The sequence below is a fragment of the Mesoplodon bidens genome (assembly GCF_964165515.1).
Source record: "Mesoplodon bidens genome assembly, chromosome: Y".
Taxonomy (NCBI): domain Eukaryota; kingdom Metazoa; phylum Chordata; class Mammalia; order Artiodactyla; family Ziphiidae; genus Mesoplodon; species Mesoplodon bidens.
In genome coordinates this window covers 43,615,172-43,640,286 of record NC_138180.1, presented here as the reverse complement: position 1 = coordinate 43,640,286, position 25,115 = coordinate 43,615,172, and the positions used below count along the sequence as shown (strand labels likewise).

Sequence of the window (25,115 nt, the reverse complement as noted above, 5' to 3'; positions counted from 1 at the left end):
CCGACCAGGGTTTGAAACCAGGCCCATGGCAGTGAAAGTGCCGAGTCCTAACCACTGGACTGCCAGGGAATTCCCTACAATGCTTTACTAATTTGAAAATATCTTTGATTCCTAGAATAAGGTCTGCTTGGTTGTGTACTATGATTTTTTTACCACATTGCTGGATTGCTATTGATTTTTTTAACTGACGGCAGCCTATAATTTTTCTTTGTCATATCTTTGGTTTTAGTATTGAAGTTATACAGACTTTAAAAATGAAGTTATACAGGGCTTCCCTGGTGCCGTAGTGGTTGAGAGTCTGCCTGCCGATGCAGAGGACATGTGTTCGTGCCCTGGTCCGGGAGGATCCCACGTGCCACAGAGAGGCTGGGCCCATAAGCCATGGCCGCTGAGCCTGTGCGTCTGGAGCCTGTGCTCCACAATGGGAGAGGCCAGAGCAGTAAGAGGCCCGTGAACCACAAAAAAAAAAAAAAAAAAAAAAAAAAAAGAATTTATACAGACATTTATTTGGGATGTTTCATATATGACAGGGAATTACCTGTTACTTGAAGGTTAATTTGTTTTTAGTGTTGTTTTTTGGGGGGCTTCTTGTTTGTTTGTTTTTTGTCTGTTTTTTGACAGATGGGTAAGTTTCTGTGTGCTGAATGTCTTTAATTGTTGGTTTATTCAAGTTTTCTACATTTGAGTGAGTTTTGCTAATTCATATTATTCAAGAAAAATCTCCACTTCACCTTAGGTTTTCAAATATATTGGTATAACATTGTTCACTGTATTCTCATTTTTAAAATCTCAACTGTATTTTGGTTGGGTCACCTTTGTCATTCTCTGTATTATGTGTTTAGGCTCTAAGTCCACATGTGGCATGGGCCTATAGTTGGAAAGTCCTAGAAGAGAGTTTTTTTTCCCAGCTAAGCCCAGGCCAAGATAGATTCATGTCGTTTTCATCCCTCCACCTCTTCCATGCCCTCTTGCTTTCTAGTGGACGTTAAAATCCAAGCCCCCATTGTAAAATTTCTATATGTTGATTGGAATGGTAGTTTTGCTGATGTAGATATTTGTCAAACTCTGTAGAACTAAGGATTTTTAAATCTCTGCATTTGATTGTATGTAAATGAAAAAACAAACACCTAAGCATCTAGAGAGTGACCAGCCCTCACCCTGTTCCCTCCAGGGAAGCCACAGCAGCTCAGGGGCTTTCACCTCTGTTTTTCACCTTTCTCTTTGTTTTTGGCCCCTAGGAATTTCTCTTACATCCTTCTGAGCTCACCCTGCAATTTAAAGGATGTCTGTTTTAATTTCTGGAGCATTTTTAGATGCTTATAGTGGCTATAAATCTCATCCACCTTTCTGGTAGAAACACAAGTTAGCAATTTTGACACCTTCAAGTAAATGTTGGTCAGAGAAGATGGCTTCAAATTTTAGAAGAATGAGCTGAACTAGGAACAAAAATATGTGTGAACAGCTGTATAATGAGTTCATTTATTCATTCAGTGTATGTTTATTGTACTTACGTGCCAGCTGCGCTTCTAGGCTGTGACCAAAACAAAACCTGGTTCTTATGGGACTTGGATTCAGTGGAAGGAGATAGCAAACAAGTATGTGATGTGTCAGATTGGGATAAGTGCTAATAAACGCTGCATGATTGCTATAGTTTAGTAGTTCAGTGAAGCAGTGGGAGACTTTTAGATTAAATAATATCTGAAATGTGCTAACCTAAAATTAAAATGTGGTTAATAAACCAGTTAAATGATGCTGACAGTTTTTGGAATTACCATATTCCAGAATTTCCAGCATCTTGTGTCCCTTAGATCCTGGAGTGGCATTGTGATGTGGAACAGTGTTTCAAAACCGTGGTTCTCAGTATTCTGCAGAAAAGCATTTGATGGTCCTGTAAGATTCTGTTTGGGGAATTCAGACCTGCATTAATAGAGAAAAGTCTTCATCTTCGAAATATCCTATGGTCAAGAAATTTGTTTTATTTTCACTCGCCATTTCCCAAATACATTTTACCATGGAGTGATGTATAGAACATAGTTTGAGAAGCATTAGTGTAATAGAATCTCAACTCTGCAGTGTACTGCTTGTGCAACCTCAGTAGCTTTTATTAGGTGGAAATAAATCCTTGCCTTATAGGATTCTTATGAAGCAAATCTAAAAGAATGTGTGTGGAACCTCTAGCACAGTTCCAGGTATTTGGTTGATTAATAGTTCATGTTAGCTCCTTTCTCTGATTGTTAATATATTTGCTTAGAAATAATTATTATGTACAGAAATTGACAGCATTCTTATTAACCTCTAAGTGTGACTTCTATCAACAGGAAACTGTGGAGATATAAATTTAGTACGTCTAGGTCCAGAAAAGTGTATTAATACTGAGGTCCTAAAATTCAGTTTGGAGAGCCAAGTTAACCACAGAATGAGTAAGTACTGAATAAAGGTATATATAAATTGATTTCTGTTTCTTTTTGTATGGTAGAAAATGGCATGGGCATTAAAGGTAATTTGGAGACCCTAGAAGTAGTCTAGTTTTGAAAGCTAGTTTTTCTTCTCATTTGTATGCATATGTGTGTATTTGTTAGAATGAACAGCTTTTTATCTTTTTTTTAAAGAAAAAGACTTACCTTCTCATATTCATGAGATTCACAGAAGAAAGGAATTTCTAGATCATCAACTAGATGAACTTTCTCGCCAGCGTGCTTTATGCCGAGGTGGAAGGGAACTACAGGTATCTAAACATGTCTTGATCAGTGTTTTTTAAAAGCTCATAGATAAACTAGTTGGTGAGTATTTGATGCCATTCTTTCATTGTGGAATAGCATAATTTGTGTACAAAAATGTACACAGAGATGGTATGCCTTACATTCGGGGTTAACCTTTTTTTAAAAGAACAAGATAGTAAGTATTTCAGACTTTGCAGGCCACGTGCAGTCTGTTTTAGCCACTGAACGCCACTGTTAATAGCATGAAGGCAGAGTAGATAACACGTAAGTGATGCCCCAAGGGTTGGCCTGCTTAAGCAGAAAGCGTACCTGCAGTACTCTGAACAGAAATGAATCATACACACTATTAAGAATTTATTGGACTTCCCTGGTGGTCCAGTGGTTAAGAATCTGCACTTACACTGAAGGGAGCTCAGGTTCGATCCCTGCTCAGGGAACCCTAGTTCCTCATGAGCATCCCTCATGCTGCACAGGGTGGCCACAAAAAATAAAAGAATTTATCAAATTAGCACCTACTGATTGAAGCATGGGGTGCTGGTTGTCGGGTTGCTGGACAATGAGCTGATGTTTAAAAACAGACCACAAGAGAAAGCGAAATAGAGAAGTTTATTTTCACAGGTCTTGAGGAAGGTATAAGGCATGTCTCGTGGGGCATGACAGGCAGGTCAAGGGAGAGTGCAGACAGAGAGAGGCAGGCCCTGGCGCACATGTCATTATCAGAGTCCATGCGTGGAGTACTTTGGGGTTCCCAGGCTAGGGCTGGATTGGCCAATTTTAACTGAAAGAGCAGGGTTTTGGTAAGTAGCTTAGAGGGTCTCTTATCTAAAGGGCATATAAGGGGAAGGCACTGGATGGCAGAGGAGACTGTTGATCACAAGAGCTTATGTTGGCTGGTGGGCCGGTGACTCCATGGGCTGCCATCTAGGGCGTGCATGTGTGTGAAGGGGCCTAGTGTTAGTTTGGGGTCTCTGCAGGCTGCTTGGCCAAACAAAATGGATGCCAGGGCATCAGTACCATGGAGTAGCTTAGCTAAACTCTGACACACAGCAATACAGAAAGACTGGTATAGAGAAAACACACTGGGTGAATCAGTTTTTCATTGGTAAAGTACTGGCTCACCCTTTTGAAATGTGAGGCAGTCCATTGGAAATCATTTTAAAATGCTTAATTTAATTTTAATGATGGCATTCTGATTTTTTCCAGAGGCAAGAATTAGATGAAAAAATGGCCAAAGTTTCACAAGAAAGGCAGGAGCTTTCTTCTAAAATTAAAGAGGTAAGTAGTTCACCTGTAGCACTTTACTGGTATTACTTTTTCTTTTTTAAAATTATGAAATAGTTCAGACAACCTGTGGTCTTTTCTCAATTACATTTAAAAATTTGGGGGAATTCCCTGGCTGTCCAGTGGTTAGGACTCTGCTTCCATTGCAGGAGGTGTGGGTGTGATTCCTGGTCAGGGAACTAGATCCCATGTGCTGCAACTAAGAGCCCGCATGCTACAACTAAAAGATCCCTCATGCTGCAACTAAAAGATCCCACACGCTGCCGGGAAGATCCCACATGCCACAACTAAGACCCAGCGTAGCCAAATAAATAAATAAATAAGTAACAATTTGAAGATACAGGAAAAAAAAATACACATCTGAATTCAGGTAGAGTGACAGTGGCTGGGATGTGGCCCAAGAAATATAAGCACCTTTTTTCTCAGTTTTTGGCTGAAAGCATACACTCCTTTTCCTTGTTTCTGATCACAAAAAATCCTTCTATAACATGTATAACTTTTCCCAGTTTTCTTTGGATATAAAAATATCAACTAACATTTATATTGGTCAAAGCTAGAATGAGCCAGGTGTGTACCCCATCACCAGCATGCAGCCCTTAATGAAATGAATTGGCGGTCAGGGAAAGAGAGGGTAATACTCAACCGGTAATGGTATTTGTATTTTTGAGCTGTGGTTTTCCTCTTGAATGTATTATTGACCTTCTCTGTGTGGCTAAATAAATATAATTGAACTTAATGTGTATTTCCACTAGCAGTTTGTTTATTTAAATCAAAAGTTATGTGGAAAGCTTTTTATTAAAACTTTAAGCTGAGCCCAAAATTAATCTTCCCACATTTAAGGATGAAGTCCATGTTTACCTGTATTATGGTTTTTGCCGCTGATCACATTGTTCTGTGGGCCATTAAATTAATTGTCCTTGGCAGTTTTACTCATTAGATAGCTGAGAGGAGAGGTATGTGACAGTTAACATGTGAGCACCAGAAGGCCACAGTTGCCACCCTCTCTTCACATACATGCCTTGGCCTCCATGGTTGAATCTATCACATGTTCAGGGATGATTCACGACAGCTTTTTCAGGAGGGGAGATAGGCTACCTGAATCTATGATGAGAGTACTAGTTTATTAATTTGAACACTGAATGATATGCATTGTGAGGTGTCATTCATACTGTTAGTCTCCATCACAGTTTATTCCATTATAGTCTGGACCAAGGTTGTTGGATTCCACTGTGGAACTAGAATGCTTGTCAGTTTCACAGGCGTTTTTGTTGGTACTATCCCTTATAAAAGAACAATATTACATACTTAAAAACTAACAGCAAAGTGTATGTTCAGGCTTAGTTCTGATCCTGGTTTTACTCAGATAATTGCTTCACAACTCAGTAGAATTACTTAATCTTTGCTTATTCTGATACCTTCCCTCATACGTCAGGCTGTAAGAATTGTAATCCACTTCGACCAAATTAAACCTGAATAAATTTTTCTTAATGTGCTTATTATTAACTCATGTTCTGAGATTAGACTCCACTGCAAAGTGTTCTTTCTGGTGGCTTCTGATTATCTTGAATGTTTCTTCTCTTTTCTAGGCTTGAGGTTCCTACCTAACATTTACTAGACATTATTCTGCCACATAATAAGTGTAGTTAAGAATTTATATACAACTGAATGTTGATGAATTTTTATTCTCTTAGGTTCAAGGATGCCCACAAAAGACACAGAACATCATCATCTTAGAGTCCCACATCATCTGCTGCACACTGAGCACGAGTGGTGGTTTGCTGCTCGAGGCTGCTTTCCATGGGCAAGGGGGTGTCCCCTTTAGTTGTGTCATTGTTGATGAGGTCAGTAAGCAGTCGGCCATACAGCTTTGCTAGGAGTAAGGAGTAAGTCTTAGATGAAGAGTGGCTGCCGAGATGTTGACAAAGTGGTCTTTGCATCTGATTTTGACCTGCCATTACATATGTATTCTCTTATGTTGAAATACGCTGCTAATGACCCACCACGATGAAAATTGCTTTTTCAGTATCGGGACTGTAGTCTTAGAGATTCCTGATTGTTCTTCATAAAATCCCTCCCAAGGATTATTCTAGCTCCTGCTTGGGATATCTCTGGTTACCTTTTTTTTTTTTTTTTTTTTTTGCGGTACGTGGCCCTCTCACTGTTGTGTCCTCTCCCGTTGTGGTGCACAGTCTCTGGACGCACAGGCTCAGCGGCCATGGCTCATGGGCCCAGCTGCTCCGCGGCATGTGGGATCTTCCCGGACCGGGGCACGAGCCCGTGTCCCCTGCATCAGCAGGCGGACTCTCAACCACTGCGCCACCAGGGAAGCCCTCTGGTGACCTTTTGAAGCATTTTTAATATAACTCTGGACAGCTCTGAGCCACCGTATTTTCAGCTAACATCTTTATTTCTACTTCATTCATTGAGCAAACATTTATTGGGTACCTACTGTTTGCCAGAATGTAGAGCCAGAAGACAAAAGAGATGGAAAATGAGGTACAGAGAACCCATCCATGAGATCCAAGATCCAGTATTCACCAAAACGAAGGAATAGAAAAGATGGAAGTGATGAAATAATTGAAGGAAATGCCATTGAATTGAAAAGAAGCTTGAGTCTTGCAACTGAAGCGGCCTACTGAGGAGCAAGGAAGAGAGAGGGGGTGGGGCACACAGACACACAGTCCCCCCAGGCATGTGCCCAGCAGGGACAAAGAAGACAAACTGGGGACATGACATGGCCCTTCTTGCTTATGGGCTGCTTCCCAGGTGGTAGTGGCACCTGAGTGGTGGCTGACTTCAAAACGTGTGTGGGTCTTTTTCCCCCGCTTCGGCATTTAGAATGTTTTTGTTGTTTTGTTTTCTAACCAAAGGAAGTTCTTATTTTTGATCTTTGGTGCAGAAGGAGAAAGTGTATGTTTCTGAATGGTTAGGACACTTGTGAATTGGATAGACTGTATATGGATAAATAAATAATAGAGATAATTCTGATTATGTCTCCATTCTGTACTCTCTTACCAAGGCCGGACAGTCTTGTGAAGTTGAAACTCTTACTCCACTCATACATCGTTGCAACAAGCTCATCCTTGTAGGAGATCCTAAGCAGCTCCCTCCCACAGTCATTTCTATGGTATGTTTTTTCACATTCGTGTTGCTTTAAAGTGGTAGGGGCTTGTTTGGGTTTTTTTTTTGTTTGTTTTGGGCGGCGGGGCGGTCTTTCTTGGATCATCATCTCTTATTTGCAAGGATAAATAGGGAATGGCTGAGAAAAGAGAACCACTGTTGAGAGCCTTCATAGTGAAAGTCTCCGGAAATGTTCCTTTGTTCATAATGTGCTTATGTGTGTGTGACAGGAGCAGTGTGAGTGTCACAGACCAGAAGTTTAGGAGGAGCATGTCCCATGTGCAGTGGGCTGTTCCTTTGGGAAAGGCAGTGTGCAGCTGTTCTAAGGGCTGTATCTGATTTATTTTAGTAACATAAACACCAAAACAATAATAAAAGAAAAACTTTAAAAGCAGGGAATAGAATCCAACCTCCTGATTTATCTTTCAATATGTGCAAATTTGAGGAAAACAGTATAAAGAGAAATTATTCTTACAGTAACGTTTTCAATTTTAGGATTCTGTATCCTATAGCACAGGAAAATGCCGGTGTCCCTCACATCCTCTGAAAGGGAAGGTGGTGAAAGGAAAGAGGTTGTGGGCTGTGCTTGTGGGAAGATGAGCACCAAAGTTGTGGTTCCCTTCACTTCGTTTCTTAAATCTCACTAAAGATGGCTCCTAGAAATGCACAGCAGAATCAGGATTCAGATGTTTTGGGTAATCTTCATAGGTCTAGATGACGGTTTTGAAGTTTAATGAAATTTGAGCATTTTACTGATACATAGATTATTTGTACAAATATAGAGTAGTGGCTGCATAAACTGTCCCAGAGAACAGACCATTTTCACAGCATTTCTGTTACGTTATGGAAAGAAAGCAGGGTTTTTTGGTTAGTATTGTTTTTGACTTTGGAATCATCAAAATGATAGTGCAGTTCTTTGACGTCTGGACACTCGTGCGTGACTGTTCAAGGGAGTAGCCTAGGAGCGCCCATGTCCCTGAGTGAAAACCTTGTCCATAGGACAGAGCTGCTGTGGGGGGTTCTGCTTGTGGAGACCTAGGAGGAGCCAGCTCTGCCCTGCATTCCTTGAATAGTTGCAGTATTTCAGAAACCTACTGATTTAACTTCCTGAAGGGCCTTAGCACGTGGTTAGTGAAAAGGGTTGTCGATAGGCCTCAACTTCACTGTCTCCTTTGGTGATTGATTAAAAACAGCAGAAATGAGAAAAATCCATTTGGGCTTTTCTTATTGTTGCAAAAATAATAGAGGCTTATTGAGAAGATTCAGAAAATAATTACAAAGTTAATTTTCTCAGCATGCCTTTCTAACCCTAGGGATAAGTACTATGAACAGTTTAGTGAGTATTTGAACAGTTTGTGGGCATGTGTGTGTTGACTTTTTTTCAGTCTGTGTTCATTGAGTGCCAGGCTAATTCAAGCACTGTTTTTAAGTTCTGGCGTCATGACAGTGACGAAAATTGACAAAAATCCCTGACCTCTGGCTTCCCTGGTGGCACAGTGGTTGAGAGTCCGCCTGCCGATGCAGGGGACATGGGTTCGTGTCCCAGTCCGGGAAGATCCCACAAGCCACGGAGCGGCTGAGCCATGACTGCTGAGGCTGCGTGTCCGGGGCCTGTGCTCCGCAGCGGGAGAGGCCACAACAGTGAGAGGCCCGCATACCACAAACAGAAAAAAAATCCTCGCCCTCATGAAGCTGACATTCTAGTGGGTAACAGACAGTAAATAAGTTACTAGATTCAGAATGTCAGATGGCTATAGGGAATGTATAAATTTGTGTATATGTATGTAGGTTTTTTTTTTTAATTTATGGCTGTGTTGGATCTTCGTTTCTGTGTGAGGGCTTTCTCTAGTTGTGGCAAGTGTGGGCCACTCCACATCACGGTGCGCGGGCCTTTCACTATCGCGGCCTCTCTTGTTGCGGAGCACAGGCTCCAGACGCGCAGGCTCAGTAATTGTGGCTCATGGGGCCAGCTGCTCCGTGGCATGTGGGATCTTCCCAGACCAGGGCTCGAACCCTTGGGTCCTGCATTGGCAGGCAGACTCTCAACCACTGTGCCACCAGGGAAGCCCTGTATGTAGGTTTTGACCTTGTGTAAAGGTGGAAGAATCAGTCTGTACCAAATTACCTTTTTTTCCAGTCAGTAAATAGATCAGGGATATATGTTCATGTCAAAACATAAAAATCTCCATCATTTTGTAGGATGGACTCAGTTTTTTTTTCTGGAAGTAGATGTGTTACCTCATATAAACCTCTTTCTTTTTCACAGAGTGAAATAAGTGAGGTTTTTTAGCTAACTTGAATAGATAAACTTTGGGGGGTATAGATGAAATTGCCAAATGTCTACTAAAAATATTCTCTTTAATTATAGAAACCTATTTAATATCACATATGTAAATAATCACATATATAACTAATATAAATAAGAAGTAACCCCTGTTTTCTCCACTCTGATAGTTTGTGAAACAGGTTTATTAAAACTTTGCACATACATCTTCAACGCTCATATTGTCAACGTCACTCATAAAGATTACATCATCCTAGTGGGTTTTCCAGAGCACATTTTTTGCTTCTAGATTATTTAAGACGTAATACTTTTTGAATCTTGATATGATGCTACCATTGAAAAGTATATCCCAAGGCACGACCGTGATAACATTAAGACAGTTTTCTTCGTTTGTCAATTAAGTCACTGTGTTTCAGATCACAGGTTTGTAACCCTTTCTTGGATTTATGAAATCAACTTAGTTGCCTGTGTCCTCCACTAGAATGTAAGCTCTGTGACATTTGATCTTCACTGTAGACTGTCAGCACCCCAAATTTTAGCTGCTTGGTATATGATGGATGGATGAAGAAAGTGGTCTTTCAGAGGCTTATTTACAATGGCATTCATTATTTCTAGTTGTGATAGCATAGCCCAGAAATAATTGTTAAAATCTGGGTTACAGTTCTTTGCTGCTTTTATCATTGATTCTTTCAGGGGACCCCTGTTAGCACCTATAAAATAGCGAGAGTTGTGGTCATTCACAAGATCACATCTCGTTCATAAGCAGTATGTGGGTTTTCTAAATAAGGGGAAAATACCTTAACTTTTGTAGTCAAGCTACATGGCTTTTCTAGGGCTGGAGTCGGAAATATCTTCTCTCTCTGAATCTTTGGTTGTTGGTAATACCTTGTACATTTGAGAGCTCAGTGATTGTTTTGTTTTTTTTTTAATAGTGGGAAAAGTACACATGAATTCTTGCAGATTATTGTTTTGTTTTCCTCCTTTCAGAAGGCCCAGGAGTATGGCTATGACCAGTCGATGATGGCCCGCTTCTACAACCTTCTGGAAGAGAACGTGGAGCACAACGTGATTGGCAGGCTGCCTGTCTTACAGCTCACCATTCAGTACAGGATGCACCCAGACATATGTCTCTTCCCTTCTAATTACATTTATAACAGGAACTTGAAAACAAATAGGTGAGCTCTGTTCATTGCATGTTCACCTGTTTTATTTGTAGGTTTGGCTGCTTAGGAAGAATAGCTCTTTTGTTGTGCTTTTAGGTCTTGTTATTAAAAACACAAAGGTTTAATAATTTTAATTACAAAAGTCCTATTGATTGTAGCAAATGCAGATAAATGAAAAGAAAGGGATAAACCCAACCCCTATTGATACTACCCAGAAGTAATCACTGGTAACATTTTGTTATATCTACTTCCAGTCCTTGTACTATGCACATCTTTTTTTTTTTACTTTTTCTCCTTTTTTTGGAGGAAAAAAGCACACCATGCTCTACATAGTATACTGTAGCATGCTTTTTTCACTTACTGTATTATGAGTAACTTTCCAATCATGATTGTTATATTTTAATTTACATGGGTCATTCTCCCTAGTACTAGAATAGAAATGAAATTCACCTGCTACCTCTCACTAAAATATGTTATTTACAAGTATTGAATTTTATTTAAAAAGAAGGTCCTTCTTGTCCTCTTAACTTTCCCTTGCTCTCTTCCACAGAAAGAACAAATAGTAATAATAATTCTAAAACATTTTCTCTTGTAATTTGACTTGCATTCTAAATGGTGGCTGCTCTTTTGTAGAATGACAGAGACCATTCGGTGTTCATCTGACTGGCCATTTCAACCCTACCTCGTGTTTGATGTTGAAGATGGTTCAGAAAAGCGGGATAATGAGTAAGTTCTCCTTTTTCTTCAGTCCCCACTGATGGTCCCAGAATTTTTGTATTGTTTCTGTTCATATTTAAATTCAAAATACTTTCCATATAAATCTCTCTGCCTAGTGCCAGTGCACAATCATTTTCTTTTAGCTGGGTTGATAACTTCACCTTTTCAATCATAAATTACTGATGTCTTTATATATTTCAGTCTTGATTTTTTTTTTCTTAACTGGGTAATGGGGGTTATGTTACCTAAAATGCGGTCAGCACTTCAGTAGATCCATGCTGAGATCCCAGCTGTGAGTAAAACAGACGTGGCCCCAGTGCAAGGCTGCTGTGGTCCAACAGGCGAGACAGACATTAACCAGGCCATCACCGTGGTGATTAATGGTTCCAGTTGGGTTAAGTATTGTGACGGATAAGTACAGATACAGTTGAATCAAGGTGTGAGGCAGAGGGTGGACAATACTTCCAGCATGTTGGATTGTGAATCAGGTGGTTTGTGAATGACAGCACAAAAGGAGCAGTGGTTGCTAATTAGCAAGCACCTCAGAGGAGCCGGGGCTTCTTGTGAGAGAATAAAGGAGGAGGAGCCCGGAGGCTGCATTTGTTAGCACAGATAGAAATGCCACCCCTGCATCATGACGTATGAAGAAATAGAAATTCCACCTCTGTGTCAAGAGAGAGCTGCAAAGCAAGTGGTGTCCTCCATGAGAATAAGATATTAGTTAATAGTGGTGGAAGGAGGGGCCCCTCAGTGAAGAAGTTAGAAATACGGAGCAGTTGGCTGGGGGTTTGCTATTCCAGAGGGACTGTGGAAGTTGTAGTGGGGTCTGTTGGAATGGAGCAGGGGATTGAGAGTTTACCGCATAAGTATTATGGAGATGGATGTTCACGGGAAGAGAGTTGGCCTGAGAGGTGACCAAATAAAGCTTTCAGGTATGGAAAAGAAAGCTAGCTGACTGGCTTGTCCGTATAGTAAGTCTTGAAATTAGAATAGTGAATATTTAAGGCTTTAAAGTGAGACAGATAAGGTAGCCTCGGGAATAAAGTTGCGCGTGCAGGGCATCCCCCAGTGTGCACACATGTTGCATTTGGTATGGTGATGAGGGAACGCATTGTAGTTCAGGAGATGAGTTGGGAGTGCAGGATGAGGCCAGCAAGGACAGAGGACGTGATCCTGCTGTAGGGCCCCGTGTTTGTTCATCTCTGGGAGCCGGGTCACATTTAGTCCGTGTGGCTGCCATCCTCTCGGTCATGTGGTGCATGATCTGCATGACCTGTGGTGGGGAATGCAGGAAGGTAGTACATCTGAAGCACTTTTCTCAGTGTTGGGAAGATAGTCAATCCTTAATGTTAGCTATTCATTAGTCATATCTTCATTATTATTATGAATACTTTGGTTCTCACTGTGGCTATCCCTGTTTTAATAAGTGAAGAAACTGGTGCCTTAACATCACGTAACTCGAACCACTTTTCTCTCCTACAACTTTGTGTTTCACTGGGCAGTTATTTTTATATTTATTCATATGTACAATATTAATGGTCATTATAACAGCCTCTTTGAATCACTGCTGACTGAATAAAGATGAAACCTACCTATGTACCCTTTACTGTAGTGGAAAACCAAGTGGAACTTAACTTAGCAATTGGACTGCTATTAGTTTTGATGTGTTGTATTTTTTTGTTTTCATCTTATTTAGCTCATATGTAAATGTTCAAGAAATAAAACTGGTAATGGAAATAATTAAACTTATGAAAGACAGAAGAAGGGATGTTACTTTCCGAAACATTGGCATAATAACCCATTACAAGGCTCAGAAGACGATGATTCAGAAGGATTTGGACAAAGAGTTTGATAGAAAAGGGTGAGGCATCTCTATTTTTACAGATATTTTGAGTTTTTCTGTTGAATTAAAAAGAAGAAAGAGGGGATAGAAGGAAAGAAGCAAAGGAAACTTAACTCTAGGGAGTGGTCTTAGACCCTGGTAGTATAGAACAAGGAGACTAGGACCCTGGCTCCATAGACTTGTGCTGGGAGGGAGTGTGGTTACACGTGTAGCCCCTGCAGATGGAGTGCCTCCTGCCAGTTCAAATGTCATCACTGTTACACTTGACAATGGAAGTGACTGAGACATTCTTCAGGCCTTTACCTTTAGTTGGATGACTTGTTATCTGAATTCTAACTCTACTGAGAATCATGTATTCACATTTTCACTTACAATAAATTATTTAACACTTTTAGTGCCTTCATGTATTGGGTGAAGATCATGTTTTTGTCTCCTTTATGCCTCAACAGTAAAATAAAAAAATTAAATATTAGAAATCCATTAACTCAAAAGTTTCTGCACCTAGAAACACACAAAGTACCAAAATTGACTCTAGGAAAAGCCAGAAACTTTGGATAGACCTATTAAATGTAAAAAGAGTGAGTTAGTAATCACTTTGCAATAGAGAAAAACAGAGGATCAGGCTTCACAGGTGAATTCTGTCCAACATTAAGAATTAGCACCAGTCCTATGCAAATGCTTCCAAAAAATAGAAGGGAACACTTTCTAACTCATTTTATGGGGCCATTATTACCCTGATACCAAAGCCATGGAGACATCACCAGAAAAGAAAACTATGGACCAATATCCTTTATGAATATGGATGCAGAAGTTCTTAACAAAATAATGGCAGCTGAACTCAACAGCATATTAAAAGGATTATTTACCACAGCCAAGTGGAATTTATCTCAGGAATGCAAGGTTGGTTCAACATATGAAAATCAGTCAGTGTGATATACCGTATTAAAGGGGGAAACCCCACATGATGGTGATCATCTGAATAAATGTGGAAAAGACATGTGACTGAATGCAGTAACCTTTCATGATAAAGATACTCAACAAACTAGGAAGAGAAGGGAACTTCCTCAACCTAATAAAGAGCATCTATGAAAAACCCACAGCTAACACATCATACTTGATGCTAAGATTGAAAGCTTTCCCCCTATGATGAGGAAGGATGCCACTGTCTACTCTCTCTACTTGCACTACTTCTGTGCAGCACTGTATTAGAAGTTCTATGCAGAGCAATTAAGCAAGAAAAGGAAATAAATGGCATCCATTTTGGAAAAGAAGAAGTAAGTGTCTCTTAACAAATGGCATAATCTGGGACTTGCCTGGTGGTCCAGTGGTTAAGACACCATGCTTCCACCGCAGGGGGCATGGGTTTGATCCCTGGTCAGGGAACTAAGATCCTGCATGCTGTGTGGCCACAAAAAATCCAAAAACAAACAAACAAACAAAAAAACACACGCAAAAAGCTAACACCAACAACAACAAAAAACAAACGGCATACTCTTACATCTAGAAAAACCTAAAAAAATCTATGCAAACTACTGGTCCTTATAAACAAGTTCAGCAGAGTTGTAAGGTACAAGATCAGTATACAAAAATCAGTTGTATTTCTTTACACTCCAGAGAAGTCTGAAAAGGAAAATTTCTTAAAATTCCATTTACACTAGCATCATAAAGAACAAAATACTTCGGAGTAAATGTAACCAAAGAAGTGTGAGCTCATACACAGAAGGACAAAACGTTGTTGAAAGAATTTAAAGTACTAGATAAATGTAAAGACATTTCATGTCCATGGATCGGAAGACTTAATATTGTTAAGATGGCACCATTCCCCAGGTTGATCTACAGATTCATTGTTACCTCTGTCAAAATTCCAGCTACCTTCTTTTACAGAAATGGACAAGCTTATTCTAAAATTCACATGGAAGTGCAAGAGACCCTAAATAGCTTGACAGAGAACAGTGTTGGAGGGCTCACACTTCCCTCTTTCAAAATTTACTACAAAGCTATCAACACTGGTACTGTCATAAGGGTAGACATATATAGACCAATAGAATAGAAGTGAGATTCCAGAAATCAGTCCATACATTCATGGCCAGTTGATACTCAACAAGGGTGCCAAGCCTACTCATTGGGGAAATAATAGTTTTTCAACAAATGGTGCTGGAATAACTGGATATCCACCCGCAAAAGAATGAATTTAGACCCCCGTCTCACACTGTATAGAGTAATTAACTCAAAATGAATGAGTGCTCTGAGTCTAAGAGACAAAACTATAAAACTTACAAGGAAACAAAGGTAAATTTATATGACCTCAGATTAGGCAACAGATTCTTAGATATGATACCCAGGCGCCAGTAACCAAAGGAGAAGTAAATCGGCCTTCATAAAAATTAAAAACTTACGTGTTTCAAAGGACACACTATCAAAAGAGTGAAAAGACAACACACAGAGTGGGAGAAAATACTTGCAAAATATTTATCTGACAAGTCATATCCAGCATATATAAAGAACTCATACAACTTAATAAAATGATAATCTAACTTTTTAAGCGGGCAAGGGATGTGAAGAGCATTTCTCAAAAGAAGATAAACAGAAATCCAACAGGCACATGAAAAGCTGCTCCACATCATTTGTCATGAGGGAAATGCAGATCAAAACCACAGTGAGGAGATATCATTTCACACCCACCAAGATGACTATCATTACAAAAAAAAAAAATAACAAGTTTTGGAAGGGATGTGGAGAAATTAGAATACTTACACATTGCTGATGAGAAACTGCAGAAAACAGTTTGGCAGTTCCTCCTAAAGTTGAACATAGAATTACCACGTGACCCAGCAATTCCACTCCTAGGTACATACCTGAAAGAATTGAGAAAGGGTTCACACAAAAGCTTGTACATGAATGTTCGTAGCAGATTATTCATGATAGTCAAAAAGTGGAAACAACCCAAATGTCCCAAAATGGTACATAGGTAAGAAGTAAATTGTGTATCTGTACAAGCGAATAGTCAGTCGTGGAAGGAATGAAGTACTGTTACCAGTCTACGACACAGATGAACCTTGAAAACATTATGCTAGGTGAAGGAAGCCCAACACAAAAGGTCCCATATTTTATGATTCCATTTATATGAAATTTCCCATGTAGAAAAGTCCATAGAGACAGACAGTAGATTAGTGGTTGCCAGGGCCTGGGGAGGGGGAGATAGAGACTGATGGCTGATAGGCACAGGGCTTCTCTCCTGGGTGATGGACATGCTATGAAATTAGATAGCGGTGATGACTGCACACCTGCACACTGTAGTGAATGGACTCAACACCACCAAATGGTGTGCTTTAAAATGGTGAATTCTGTGTTATGTGAATTCTACTCCAGTTTTAAAAGATAGCACTACAAAAGTAAGAAATACTACTGTATAAATATGTATATTTAATAATTATCTTTTTTCAGCAAATATGTTTCTCTCTTCGTAAATAGGCCAGCAGAAGTAGATACCGTGGATGCCTTCCAGGGTCGTGAGAAAGACTGTATTATTGTTACATGTGTCAGAGCAAATGCCATGCAAGGCTCAATTGGGTGGGTAACTGTCATCATTGATTCTTTGCTTGTTTATGATCCAGAGTTAGATCTTTTTAATCACTGTTAGAGAATACCATCATTTGCTCTATTTTCTTATATAAAAAATTGAGTAATATCATGAAGGTTTCTTTTTTAAGTTGTGAAGTTGATCCACTGTTAGGTCTGCTTCTCTTGGTACCTTGTGTATTAACCCATGTCACAGTGTGAATCTGTTGTTTCACTTGATAAGAGTGAAACAGATTATTGAATCCAGTATATTTTGCAGGGGCATGCTCCTCTCCATGGTATGTGTCATAATTGATCTACTATCATATTTTTAGGATCTTTGAAGGCTTAAAAATCATACCATTAAAATTTCCAATATCTCATCCAAGTCAAAATAGGAAATCGACAGACAGATGCATCACTTTGAAGGAAAGCACTGGGCCTCTTGTTTGTTTGCTGTCCTTAATGGGAATTGCTTCTGTGTCGGGTCCTGCACCACGAGCTTAAAGCAGGAGCCCAAGAAAAGCTGTCTGAAATGCCTGTGTCTCACCTACACTGACATGCCGAGTCTTTCTGAAGAAAGAAGTAACTCTTTTTTTTTCCTTCTATTGCTTAGGTTTCTGGCAAGTTTGCAGAGATTGAATGTCACCATCACACGAGCCAAGTACAGCCTCTTCATCCTGGGACATTTGAGGACCCTGATGGTAGGTACATTCTAGAGGACCGGGGAACTCCAGAGTTTGCTCATGATGACTGATACCGGGTTGAGGTTTTGTTTTTATTTTTCATCAAAGTGGAAATGATTTTGAGGCTACAAACAATAATGAGCCTCTTCCCACTGGTTGTTTTGTCCTCCAGCAGCTTCTTCCTGGGAGCTTTTATAATGCCTAAACCGCTCACCCTTTCTTAGCCCAAGACCCAGGTATCCGTAGTGTACTCTCAAGATGAGCTTTAAAAAAATTGTATCTACATCGTAGAATTGTTAAGAAGACATGTAAACCCATATATGTAAAGTGCTAGAAGATGGGTTAGCACTTAGTAAACACTCAGTAAATGTGGCTATTAGCCTAGCTTAATGCCAGAGAGAGGGGGAATTTGCAGGAAAGTGCTTGGATCTTCATTTCTGTCTTGGCACTTAGAGCAGCACTGCTTGCTGTTTCCCTTGAGGGGTGAGTGGCATCAGAGCTCATCCATGCGTACAGATACTCCTGTAGAAGGAGGGGCAAGTTTACATGTGTAGTCGACAAATAGTAATAGTACAGCTTAATTTGGTGAACCACAGCTAGATAAAGCATGTATTTGCCTGCCTCATTAGGTGTAATAACTCAGTTTCTCTAATTTCTGTATTTAACAGAGTCATTGTTTTATCTCAGGAGAGGTGCCAACTCAGTAGGATTTTCCCCTGTTTTGGTTAGTTCCACCAGAGGGCGCCCAAATACAGTCTTTCTCATTCAGCTCTTACCTAGATTTGTGGTCTTCAACCTTTGTTGTTTGTGTACCCCCTTGAAAGAATGTTTAAAAGCTGTGTATCCTCCGCTTTTAAGTTTATATTGAAAATGTTTCATCGTTAAGTGTTGATAAAGACTTTGTTTCTAATGTATTGTAAATATTTGACATTTTAAAAGAAAGCTATTAAAAATAAATCCATTATGCCACTCTTAAATATATCCAGTGGAATAGAGAGCAGTGCTATTCTTTCTGCTCTTTAAAATTGAATTGCCATTTATACTGTTTAGGATAAAATTCAGTGGGGGTAGTTTATATATTTTCATAATTAAAAGGCTTTCTGTTAATATGACTATTAGGCTTTTCTGCCACAAAAACTTTACATGTAAATTTGAAAATTTAAAGAATTGGTTTTCATAACGATTTGGGGAAACTGTGTGAAGGGTGTGTGGAACCTCTGGACTGTTTTGGTAACTTCCTATGAATGTATAGTTACCTCGAAGAGTTTTTTAAAAAAGTATATTTTTCCTGTGACCATAAGGATCTGAGTATTAACAAATGATATCTTGTCAGTTGAGTAACATATTAACAATTACTCTTTTCACACAGTTGAATTTTGATAATGTTCAAACCCGAAAAGTAAAATGTTTATAGAGTTGTGTCTCTTAGATGCCCTGATTGCAGGAGCCTTCATGGGCACCCCTCTGTTTACCACCCCCTCTATTTGACACCCAGGCATGTTTACCTCCCCTAGCTGTGTGCCCTGTGGTCAGATTTGGGACAGGTGAGACTTGTGGTTGTGAAGGATGGAGTGGAAGGGCAGAAAAGCCCCAGGAGGACATAGAGAACTGGGGTTTGGAAGCTGAGGTTTGGAAATTGATTCCCAGAAAACGTGCTCACATCCCCCCGAGTAAGTCTCTGTGAGCCCCAGAGTCACCGTCACGCAGATTTGAAGACCACTGACGTCTAGCTGCAGTATAGACGTTATTATCTTCACTCTGGGAAGCCAGTGTGGCAAAAAGAGACCGACAGAACAGAGTAGAAAAACTTCCAGTTTATCATTTGGACTTCGCAATCCAACTTGCGTATTTGTCCTTGGGCTTCCCCCTTCCCTAGCCTCTTTTTTTTTTTTTTTGGTTTTTCAGCCAAGTTTCCCTTATGGAGATAGAATCAGTGATTAAGGCACTCGGTTTCCTCTGAGAAATCAAGACTAATAGCCCCTTCTCAGAACTGTTTTTGTGATCTAGGGATTGGATTAAACAGCAAGTTTAGGTGCAGTAGAATTGGCAGAAATAGCAGCAAGGCCATCTGCTTTACATCTGCTTTCCAGCCACAGGGTAGGACTCTCAAGAGCTCTCCTGAGTCAGGGAGATCTGAGCCTGGTACTGCTTACATGCACCTTCCTGATGCATGCGGTCACCGTACCGTGCACTTGATTTACGTGACTTACTTTAAAAGGCCCTGTGAGGTCTGCATTGCCACCATAGTTTATCAAATCCAAGAAGCCAATAGTTATATAATGTGCGTCATTATTTTATGCTCCACTATTGAACTGTGACACTTTATTTTCACTTAGAATTTTTGTCTTATAGTGACTGAAAGAACTCTTTTAGACTTTAGACAGATTTTTATTGGGTTGGCCAGAAGGTTCATTTGTTTCTTTTCTGTAGCATCTGAATGAACTTTTTGGCCAACCCAGTGTCATATCACTCTTGTTCATACCTAGGAAAAACAGCAAAATAGGTAGACTAAGATACCCCTGAAAGTATCTCACTCTCAGACTAACACTCTGGTCGTCCCCATTCACCATCCCATGTACCCTTGCTGATGCTCGAACCATTCCCTGTGCAGTCAGAGGCATGTCATGAGAGGGCCCCACTGTGGTCCCGGGGTTTTTTCCAACTTCTGATCTCCATTCTCCAAGTTGTAGTGCTGGTACTTTCTTGTCTTATCAGAGGATGTCTGTGGAAAGATTTTTCAGGCAAGAGCCAGGACTCATTCTTTGTAGAAGTGGTTTGTTGACTAAAAGTCAAGCGGTTGTAGTCGCCCAGCCATGAATTCCTCCAGGATTACATACATGGAAACTGCTGTCTGGCCTAGAGTCACCCTAAAGTCAGAAATGGTAAAATGTGAAAATAAAGTGCATTTTATTTATTTTATTTTATTTCAACGCACATTTTAGAGTCATTTAAATAAAATACTATTCATACCTTACAGTGAGGAAACAGGCTCAGAGAGGTCAAGTGATTTGACCAAGGTCACACAGCAGGTCAGTACTATGTATGCAGCTTCACTGCTATACCCTTACCCACCTTCATGAATAGTGCAGGAGCCCCCATGAGGGGAGCTATCCTTTCCTTCTCTTTCCTTCAGTCTCTGTCTTTTTTTCCTCCCTCATACTCTCTCTTTCTTCTGTCTAAAGAGGCCCAAGTTCTGATGGTTGTAAAGAAGCAATTTATTGCTGAGGAAACTCTAAAAGGAAGAGAGGAGAGATGCGTGAGTTGGGTTTTTGTTTTGTTTTTCCGTTTAGATGTGCTTTTCATAATTTAAGCTCTTCTAGAAAAGAGACACAAGTGAGACGACATCTTTGGAATAGTTATCTCAGCAGATTAAGATGGTTTAGCCCTTGGGAGTTTGGGAAGCCTTTGGGAATTTGATGCAAGCTGTGGTCCTCTTTCTAGAACAGTCAGCATGCACTCAAGAGTTAGAGCTTTCTGAAACCAAGCCTTCCTGTTCCAGAATGTTAGCCTTGGCCGGAGACAGGCAAGACTCTAGGGTCAGCAGTGTCAAAGGGAACTTGGTGGGATGACGGAGCCCTTCTGTGTCTGTGTTGTCCAGGATACTAACCCTAGTCACATGTGTCTGCTGAGCACTTGAAATGTGGCTGGTGCAACTGAGGAAATGAATTTTTAATTTTATTTAATTGAAGATTAAAGAGCTACATGAGGCTACTGGCAGTTGGTACAGATTTGCATGACAGCTAATTCACCACGTGGCCTGAGTATCAGTGGTAAAATGAGGGAAGTACTTTCTTAGAGGTGGTTCCCTGTGTTCTGTTCTAGCAGCATGGCTTTATAGTTTTGTATTCGACCTTATTTTTCCTTTCAGCCTTGTCTGAAAAGTAATGGATTCTTGAGAATCTGTTCACGAAAGTATACTTACTATTTGTTCAGAAGTGAAAGCTGGAACCTCTGCTTCCCAAGCATATGAGTGTTTCTTTGGGATGTAATTTTCTTCCTTCTCTTTGTTTCAAGGAAAACCAGCATTGGAACCACCTGATTCAGGATGCGCAGAAGCGTGGTGCCATTATTAAGACTTGCAACAAAAACTATAGACACGATGCAATGAAGATTCTGAAACGCAGGCCCGTACTGCAGAGAAGTCTGACTCACCCTCCTGCTATCACCCCAGAGGTGTCCAGACCCCAGGGCAGAGTGCCCAGCAACAAGGTAGACAGTGAATTTGCCAAGATGTCTCTTGCTTCTTCCCTGTACCCCTCACCCTCTGAGTCCAAAGAAGCCACTGTCACTGTTACTGCAAAGGACCCTGAAAGGCCACCCCTTCAGGACTGGCTTCGGGACCCACGACTGCTTAGGAGGATGGGCTTGGGCTGTGAAGCCAAAGGGAAGTGCCTCTGTGAGCTGCAGCCCTCGAGCCCCCGGTATCCTGGAGCAACGCCTCCCTCTGGAGAGCCAGGCTCCCCCGGAAGTCACCAGGATCTGACCAGTATCAGGCAGCAGGCCCCCGCCAAGGGAGCTGCTGTGAACAACCACAGACCTCATATGCAGTGTGATCCTCCAGCTGCTAGTACCAATACTTCCACGAGTGAGAGAAGATGTGCCCAGGAAGGGGAGGCACTCAGCCACAGGAGGGAGACCAGGGCCTTCACCAAGGGGGATCAGGAGAGGCGTGGCTCTCTGAGCCACCACACAAAGAGGAACTCAGGCTGGGACGAGAGGGGACTGGAGGAGGAGGACAGTAGCTTGAAGAAGAGGAAGCTTTTGTAGTGGAGCCAAATGAGACTGTCAGCCACAAGCATTACTGCACATTTCAGATGACCAGCTAGTAGGACTGTCCAGATAAGATTATTTTTTTTTTCCTTAAAGGAGTTTGTGTGCTGTTGGAAAACAGAAAATGTATCCTAACACATGGGCCTCTTGGTCATCTTCAGTACATTTTGTCAGTTGCAAAAGCTTTCACAAGGCATTTGTGTATCAGTAATAATGTCCTCGAAGTCGAAGATTTAAAATGTTGATCTCTTGTTCTTCTGTAGGAAAGGTCAGACTGGAGGATTTTAAGAGGATGCTGTAAAAGTTGGAATGTATATTTGTATAGCAAATAACAGAATCCTCTTAAAATTTAATCTGGTAGACAGCTTTTCTTTCCCCTGCTTAAAATGTTAATCATTTTCAACGGAACCAACCTTATATTTAAAAAAAAAAAAGATGGGAGCAGGGCAGTTCCTTTCAGAGATTGTTGTAGCAAACAGATGTTTTTAACAGCCCAGGTGGCCTGAGAGAAGTGAGTCAATGCGTTGGGTCAGAGTCCTGTTAAACCAACTGGAGTGTCCTGGGCAAGACCCTGGGAAGCAGAGCTCTGTTAGGTGAAGTTCCACTCCTGCACCTTTTTAGACGAGGCACCTTGGCACAGGATGTTACATTTCTGTGATGAGTTTGTCTGCCCATTGTAGTCAGCACGTAGTTCTCTAGCTAAAATTCTCATTCTTCGTGAGATAGAAGAATGTGAAATGAAAGAATAATTCTTGAAATGTCATTCAGATCCCCCCAGCATATTGTGAATTTCCTGCAACTGGTGGGTTACAAATCCAGTGGTTGCCAAGTATTGGAGCAGTGCTGGGGTGGCTTGTGGAAGCCTGGGGATCACCAAGAGAATCCAACTCATGAAAATCTGGATGTTTAACATCTTCCCAAGGGATACTGGTCACCAGGCAGCTTGAGAACCAGTTAGGGCAGACCAGATACAATATTTTAGGCAGGAGAGAAACATCCTCTAAAAAGCGAAGGATGGGAGAGGAGTGCAAATGCTTGGGAGTTGAGAACAGGGAGAGAGTTGACAGATTGCCTGTCATCTTTGGAAACCATCGTAAGTGACGCAAATACACCGCTGTGGTGGAAGATCTGGTTAGAGGGGTTGTGCTTCTGTGAAAGGAGGTGGCCATGGTGGGTGGTGATTTGAGAGACTTGATGGAGGGCAGGGCTGCCTAATGTCAAAGTCCAGTTTTCCAAGCGCACACACACTGATGTTGAGGTATCACAGACTGAGAATCTGTGTTAGTAACAGTTGACCATTGTTTGAACTAGCGGTTTGTAGTGAATGCTTTGCAGCCCTAGTTAATTTGGGGGAGAAAGCATGCATTCCTGAAGACGAATGTGCACCATTTGAAACTTTTTCAGTCATCTGCTTTTTAAGCAAAAAGGGCTTTGTGTTCATCAGGAATTCTACTGAAGCAGGTTATTAAGAGCTTTCAAAAAAAAACATTTGGTTGCCAAAGGTTTAAGCATGCTACTTCTTTGTTACCCTTGTCCCTCCCTCTGGTTTCCAGACCTCTGCTGATGGGATTGAACAGTCCTGTCACTCGGGGAGCACGTGCTCTGTCCCCACAGTTAGCCCCTGCTCCCTGTTGACAGAGGCGGGCTGAGCCCCACTCTGGGTAGGGGCTTCGTAAGCTTCCTGCCTGGCCTTTGGCAAGAAAGCTCATTGTTTCTTTAAGTTTACTTTCCTGCTATCTTGGTAAAATGCTTCATTTAGCAGACACTTGTAGTGACAATGTAGAGAATCTAAAACCTGTAAGCTTAGAGAAGAGGCATGCTGGAAAGAGCTGGGGTCAGGAACTTCTCCCACTCCGCTCACACAACACGTGAAGTAAGTGCTCCCCACCGTACGTACTTTGCTCCCCCACCCAAACGATGTTATTTCCAGTTAAGTTTGGTGCCTGTTCTCACACGTTGTGTTCACTTTTGGTCCACCTTCCACCTGGTCTGGCAACGTGAGAATTAGTGCATCATCTCTGGTAATGAGCAAGCCTGTGTCCTGACAGCCTCTCCCAGCAGGAAACAGTCATACCTGACATTGCATTGGAATCGATTGGTGGTTCCTGTTGATGTATGTATTTGCATGAAGCATTTCATATGTACAGTGTGGCCTTTCCTGATGTGGCTGTCAGTGCAGTGTTGTTGATTGGTGGTTAACCTTACTGCAGGTGAAAAATGCAGCTGTTAGTTTCGTCCTTGCCCTGGCGTTAAAGAAAGTGGCCTTCTTTCAGTCTTAGTTCTTTGAACATGCATATATTGTACTTAAAAATTTATTTTGCTTCTTTGCATATAATTTGCTTTGGATTTACTATGCATAGTTTATTGAGTTTCTGTTTTCATGTATTATCAGGAGGAAATTTGATAAGTACATGTGATTAACCTCCTGTAAATGAGTTTTACAACAAAATTGTACTAAACTATTTTCTAAAGTTAGTTGTACAGATTGATAATTTTTTTGCTGTAGTTTTGATTTGTTCTATGCTCTGAATTCCTAGCTGGGATTTGGCAAGCAATAGCCCTGTTGTCTTTGTTAAAACCTGAACATTAAGGGAAAATGGCAGAATTAAAAGTGGAAACAAGAAAACTGACGTGGTTTAGGAGTTATGTGTTTTTGAATGAAGGTTCAAGGTACTTCCCAGATACTCCATTTAGTCTGCCATTAGATTTATTTTATGCCACAATTATCTGGTGGGGATTTGTTTTATTCAGGTTTCTCATCCAGTCCACAACCCCAGCTCTCCTTGCTTCTCAGCTGTTCTTGGAATCTTACCCGTAAGGTTGCAGGGTGCACTGTGGCTAGTTGTGGTGTCAGTTACACGTTGACGTTTGGTCCAGAAACGCACGCTCACCTCCAGGCTAAGATTGGGGAGCGGGTGAGAGAGGAGGGATGGATGAACAGTGACCCACGAAAGGAGCTCCCGGGGCGCCAAT

The 25,115-nt window shown here is 40.9% G+C and overlaps 1 pseudogene across 1 annotated transcript in view; it reads left to right on the top strand.

Moving 5' to 3' along the window:
* The window catches only part of LOC308609676 (putative helicase senataxin), a 61,645-nt pseudogene extending 39,263 nt beyond the window's left edge, over positions 1-22,382 (top strand). Inside the window, exons 14-24 of the transcript in view lie at positions 2,319-2,420; positions 2,610-2,725; positions 3,924-3,995; positions 5,693-5,842; positions 7,021-7,128; positions 10,393-10,580; positions 11,202-11,294; positions 12,982-13,146; positions 16,600-16,698; positions 17,303-17,390; positions 21,387-22,382. The product of the transcript in view is annotated as a putative helicase senataxin (transcript). The remainder of the gene's footprint in view (positions 1-2,318; positions 2,421-2,609; positions 2,726-3,923; positions 3,996-5,692; positions 5,843-7,020; positions 7,129-10,392; positions 10,581-11,201; positions 11,295-12,981; positions 13,147-16,599; positions 16,699-17,302; positions 17,391-21,386) is intronic.
* The last annotated feature ends 2,733 nt before the right edge of the window (positions 22,383-25,115 follow it).